The sequence below is a fragment of the Salmo salar genome, unplaced genomic scaffold (genome assembly GCF_905237065.1).
Source record: "Salmo salar unplaced genomic scaffold, Ssal_v3.1, whole genome shotgun sequence".
In the NCBI taxonomy this organism is placed as follows: Eukaryota; Metazoa; Chordata; class Actinopteri; order Salmoniformes; family Salmonidae; genus Salmo; species Salmo salar.
The window spans coordinates 135,982-142,227 of record NW_025548293.1 but is presented as its reverse complement, the minus strand read 5'-3'; the positions used below and the strand labels follow the sequence as shown (position 1 = coordinate 142,227).

Below are 6,246 nucleotides of genomic sequence, written 5' to 3'. Positions count from 1 at the left end.
CTTGTTCGGTCAGATCTCCCTCCAGAAGACTCAAAACACTTTGTAAAGGCTGGTGACATCTAGTGGAAGCAATAGGAAGTGCCAAAATATTCCTAAACCCCTGTGTTTTTCAATGGGATAGGTTTAAAGTCAATACAACACATCAGGTATCCACTTCCTGTCAGAAAATGTCTCAGGGTTTTGCCTGCCAAATGAGTTCTGTTATACTCACAGACACCATTCAAACAGTTTTGGAAACTTTAGAGTGTTTTCTATCCATATATAATAAGTATATGCATATTCTAGTTACTGGGTAGGATTAGTAACCAGATTAAATCGGGTACATTTTTTTTATCCAGACGTGCAAATGCTGCCCCCTAGACCCAACAGGTTAACAAGTAGGCATGTGTGTGGCAACATCCAAACTTTGTTTCCAACAGATATTATCAATAAATCCGTTTCAATAAGGCCTGATATAAGGTAGATACAACATCCTGTTGAAACAAGGCAACATCCTGTTGAAACAAGACTCCTACAGCTCTATTGTTGTTGAATGGCCCAACATGAAATTAGGTATAGTAGATACAACATCCTGTTGAAACAAGGCTCCTACAGCTCTATTGTTGTTGAATGGACCAACATGACATGAGGTATAGTAGATACAACATCCTGTTGAAACAAGGCTCCTACAGCTCTATTGTTGTTGAATGGACCAACATGACATGAGGTATAGTAGATACAACATCCTGTTGAAACAAGGTTCCTACAGCTCTATTGTTGTTGAATGGACCAACATGGCATGAGGTATAGTAGATACAACATCCTGTTGAAACAAGGCTCCTACAGCTCTATTGTTGTTGAATGGACCAACATGACATGAGGTATAGTAGATACAACATCCTGTTGAAACAAGGCTCCTACAGCTCTATTGTTGTTGAATGGACCAACATGACATGAGGTATAGTAGATACAACATCCTGTTGAAACAAGGTTCCTACAGCTCTATTGTTGTTGAATGGACCAACATGGCATGAGGTATAGTAGATACAACATCCTGTTGAAACAAGGCTCCTACAGCTCTATTGTTGTTGAATGGACCAACATGACATGAGGTATAGTAAATACAACATCCTGTTGAAACAAGGCTCCTACAGCTCTATTGTTGTTGAATGGACCAACATGACATGAGGTATAGTAGATACAACATCCTGTTGAAACAAGGCTCCTACAGCTCTATTGTTGTTGAATGGACCAACATGACATGAGGTATAGTAGATACAACATCCTGTTGAAACAAGGCTCCTACAGCTCTATTGTTGTTGAATGGACCAACATGACATGAGGTATAGTAGATACAACATCCTGTTGAAACAAGGCTCCTACAGCTCTATTGTTTTTGAATGGACCAACATGACATGAGGTATAGTAGATACAACATCCTGTTGAAACAAGGCTCCTACAGCTCTATTGCTGTTGAATGGACCAACATGACATGAGGTATAGTAGATACAACATCCTGTTGAAACAAGGCTCCTACAGCTCTATTGTTGTTGAATGAAGCAACATGACATGAGGTATAGTAGATACAACATCCTGTTGAAACAAGGCTCCTACAGCTCTATTGTTGTTGAATGGACCAACATGGCATGAGGTATAGTAGATACAACATCCTGTTGAAACAAGGCTCCTACAGCTCTATTGTTGTTGAATGGACCAACATGACATGAGGTATAGTAGATACAACATCCTGTTGAAACAAGGCTCCTACAGCTCTATTGTTGTTGAATGGACCAACATGACATGAGGTATAGTAGATACAACATCCTGTTGAAACAAGGCTCCTACAGCTCTATTGTTGTTGAATGGACCAACATGGCATGAGGTATAGTAGATACAACATCCTGTTGAAACAAGGTTCCTACAGCTCTATTGTTGTTGAATGGACCAAAAGAAAAACGAATCTTTCCTTCTGATCTTAGGTTCTGAGGGTCTCAACAGGGTCAGGTTCCTGAGTAATACAGCAACACCTGAGGGAATGGCATCTAAAACAATTGCAACATTTTTAGGTGATACGGGGGATCTTGCAAAGTGATAAGAATTTCTTCTAATGAAGAAAAAGACCCTCTGCATTTACCAATAGGATATTATTTCAGAACCAATATTCTAAAAAACAAAACAAGTGTTTTTTTTATACAATATGTCCCGATTCTTCCATATATAAAATCTGTGTTTTATAAATGAAGGACCATGACATGCTGATGAAAAAACAGAGAGCTTCACTAGAACTTTGATAATATTATAATTTTACAAAACCAGCATAAAGTTAAGGCCAAATGAAAGTAGAGAAGACGTGATGAGGAATACAGTTCCACATCGAAGTGGGTCTTCTTAGGAATTATTTTAATCCAACGGATCTCAGAAAGTATTATTATTTAAGGTAGTGTAAAGTCCAGAAAATCCAGCCCACCATACTCATGTTGTCACGTCCTGACCATATACTTAGGTTTTTTGTATTATATTTGGTCAGGACGTGGCAGTTATGTTTGGTTATGGTATAGTGGGTTGTGAGTGTTGGGGTAGGTTCTAGGTTAGGTATTTCTATGTGGAGTTTAGTGAGTGTATGTCTGTTTGGTTAATTGGGTTGGGACTCTCAGTTGAAGGCAGGTGTTGTCTATCTGCCTTTGATTGAGAGTCCCATATAGTGGGGTGTGTTTGTGTTTGATTTTTGTGGGTAATTGTAATTTTGCACTGTGTTTCGTTTCACCTGTGAAACTGTCACCTTTCTCCTCTGCGTGTTTATTTTGTTTTGTCGTTTCCATCTAAAATAAATATGATGTGAACAGTCAACCTGCTGCGTATTGGTCATCGAGTGATTTCGACATATCTTCCGATGAGGGAGAATACGAGAACGTGACACATGCTTCATTACAACAGTTTTCCTAGCGTAACGGGTCACGGTTTCTACACAGAAAGTTCAAAAACATCTGGTCTATCTCCTTGCTTATTTTACCCGTCGAGATATAAAAGATAGAGGGGCCGTATGTTAGTCTAGAGATGCTCTCAGCCTTGGTTATTAGGACTCTACCTTTTAAAAGATAAGTCCCTCTGTGGCCGTTGATTTAGCTTCTTCTGGGTGTTCATAATAAGATGGTTAAAATGTAGTAAACCTCTAGACTTCTGATCCTTTGTAATGGATAAATATCTAAGTTCTTCTTTCACTGGAATACCACAACATGTCACACAATCTTTGACAGCTGTTGAGTTCACATGTATTAATGTTAAGCCATAATAAATGACAATATCACATGGAACGAAACGGTAATCTGACTAGTGTCTTTCAGAGAAAGTGTAGTATCGTCAGCTTATAATAATTTCTTTACCAGCTATGGAAATACCTCGTACTGGACTATTTAAAATCATTTGTAAGAAGTTGGGTGATTTAATTAAAAACAGATACAAATGAGAGAGGACAACCTTGTCTAATTCCTATTCTTTAACTCAAATCTAGGTGAGGTGTCATGTTTCAGTTTGATAGAGCTGTTATCATTCGTATAGAGAGTTTTTATAGCCTTACAGAAAAAAATACCCAAAGCCAAATTTCTCAAGGGAGTGGAAGAGGAAGTGATGCTCCACTGTGTCAAATGCTTTACAAAAATAATAGGCAGCTATCCTCTGTTATCAGGTCTGAGTAGTCAATACAAATAATACGCAGCTATCCTCTGTTATCAGGTCTGAGTAGTCAATACAAATAATACGCAGCTATCCTCTGTTATCAGGTCTGAGTAGTCAATAAAAATAATACGCAGCTATCCTCTGTTATCAGGTCTGAGTAGTCAATACAAATAATACGCAGCTATCCTCTGTTATCAGGTCTGAGTAGTCAATACAAATAATACGCAGCTATCCTCTGTTATCAGGTCTGAGTAGTCAATACAAATAATACGCAGCTATCCTCTGTTATCAGGTCTGAGTAGTCAATACAAATAATACGCAGCTATCCTCTGTTATCAGGTCTGAGTAGTCAATACAAATAATACGCAGCTATCCTCTGTTATCAGGTCTGAGTAGTCAATACAAATAATACGCAGCTATCCTCTGTTATCAGGTCTGAGTAGTCAATAAAAATAATACGCAGCTATCCTCTGTTATCAGGTCTGAGTAGTCAATACAAATAATACGCAGCTATCCTCTGTTATCAGGTCTGAGTAGTCAATACAAATAATACGCAGCTATCCTCTGTTATCAGGTCTGAGTAGTCAATACAAATAATACGCAGCTATCCTCTGTTATCAGGTCTGAGTAGTCAATACAAATAATACGCAGCTATCCTCTGTTATCAGGTCTGAGTAGTCAATACAAATAATACGCAGCTATCCTCTGTTATCAGGTCTGAGTAGTCAATACAAATAATACGCAGCTATCCTCTGTTATCAGGTCTGAGTAGTCAATAAAAATAATACGCAGCTATCCTCTGTTATCAGGTCTGAGTAGTCAATACAAATAATACGCAGCTATCCTCTGTTATCAGGTCTGAGTAGTCAATACAAATAATACGCAGCTATCCTCTGTTATCAGGTCTGAGTAGTCAATACAAATAATACGCAGCTATCCTCTGTTATCAGGTCTGAGTTATCAGGTCTGAGTAGTCAATACAAATAATACGCAGCTATCCTCTGTTATCAGGTCTGAGTAGTCAATAAAAATAATACGCAGCTATCCTCTGTTATCAGGTCTGAGTAGTCAATACAAATAATACGCAGCTATCCTCTGTTATCAGGTCTGAGTAGTCAATACAAATAATACGCAGCTATCCTCTGTTATCAGGTCTGAGTAGTCAATACAAATAATACGCAGCTATCCTCTGTTATCAGGTCTGAGTAGTCAATAAAAATAATACGCAGCTATCCTCTGTTATCAGGTCTGAGTTATCAGGTCTGAGTTATCAGGTCTGAGTTATCAGGTCTGAGTTATCAGGTCTGAGTAGTCAATACAAATAATACGCAGCTATCCTCTGTTATCAGGTCTGAGTAGTCAATAAAAATAATACGCAGCTATCCTCTGTTATCAGGTCTGAGTAGTCAAGTCTAGTACTAGTCTGATATTGTTAGAAGTATGTCTGTTCCTCATAAAGCCAGACTGTGTTTCATCAATGATTGCATCCAGGACTTCTTTAATTATTTGTGCAAGTAGTAAGGCTAATATCCTGTAGTCGTTACTACGTCTGGAACGTGTTTTGTTACTCCAAGCGAATGATCTGTTGCCCGGAAACCTCCCTCTCCATATATCAGTAAGATCAAACTTTTCCATAAAAAAAGTATTGAACCCAAATTCTGATTGGCTGGCTTACCTGGCCATCTATCAGATGAATTATCTATAGTAATGTTAAAGTCCCCTCCTATCAATAATAACGAATTGGGAACTTTAGATAACCAATGAAGTATATGTTTCTCTACAGACTTCAAGCAACTCATCCTTCTCATGTTTGGTGTTGTACCCCTTAGAAGTTTACAGTAAAGAGGAAAATGTCGTTGTAACGGAATCACAAGATAAATAAAGTAACCAAGTGGGTCTACAGTCCCGTGTGGCTCAGTTGGTAGAGCATGGTGTTTGAAACACCAGGGTTGTGGGTTCGATTCCCACGGGGGGACCAGTACGAGAAGAAGAAAAAAAAAAAATGTATGAAATGTATGCATTCACTACTGTAAGTCGCTCTGGATAAGAGCGTCTGCTAAAATGACTCAAATGTAAAATGGGTCACAGTCCGAGTGTAGAATATTACCACCACAGGTATTTCTCATTGTAATGACCCCAGCGGAGCGGCATAGCCATGGGACTTCCAGAAGTTGGAATCAGCAGAAATTGAGTGTCTCTTAAAATAAATTGTATAAAAAAATCTGTATTGTTTAGCAAATAAAAATAAGGCTTTGCGCTTCACAGTGTTTTGTAACCCCCAGACCTTTGCATTATTTTTTTAGATCCGTTTCTAAACCCAGATGCGATTCATTGCGAGGCTCGTGGGACCGCTTGGGAAGTAGACGTCATACGATCCATTATCTTGACCGGTGACTTAGTGGCTGTGGTAACTAGTGACGAGCAGACACAACTTCCATATCAAGTGGGGTTTTTTTTTTTTAACTCAAAGTTACCGGGATGTCACGTGTCCTACTTCTATCAATACGCGCGTAGCAACCTAATCATTACGAAACGTCTATTCGGTTAAACGAGCCACACGTAGCAAATAATCCATTACATTTTTTTTTTTTGTTA

The 6,246-nt window shown here is 38.6% G+C and overlaps 1 non-coding gene across 1 annotated transcript; it reads left to right on the top strand.

Annotated features, from left to right (window-relative positions):
* The first annotated feature begins 5,554 nt into the window (after positions 1-5,554).
* On the top strand, positions 5,555-5,627 carry trnas-uga (transfer RNA serine (anticodon UGA)). The gene has a single exon. It is a non-coding gene; the product is annotated as a tRNA-Ser (tRNA).
* The last annotated feature ends 619 nt before the right edge of the window (positions 5,628-6,246 follow it).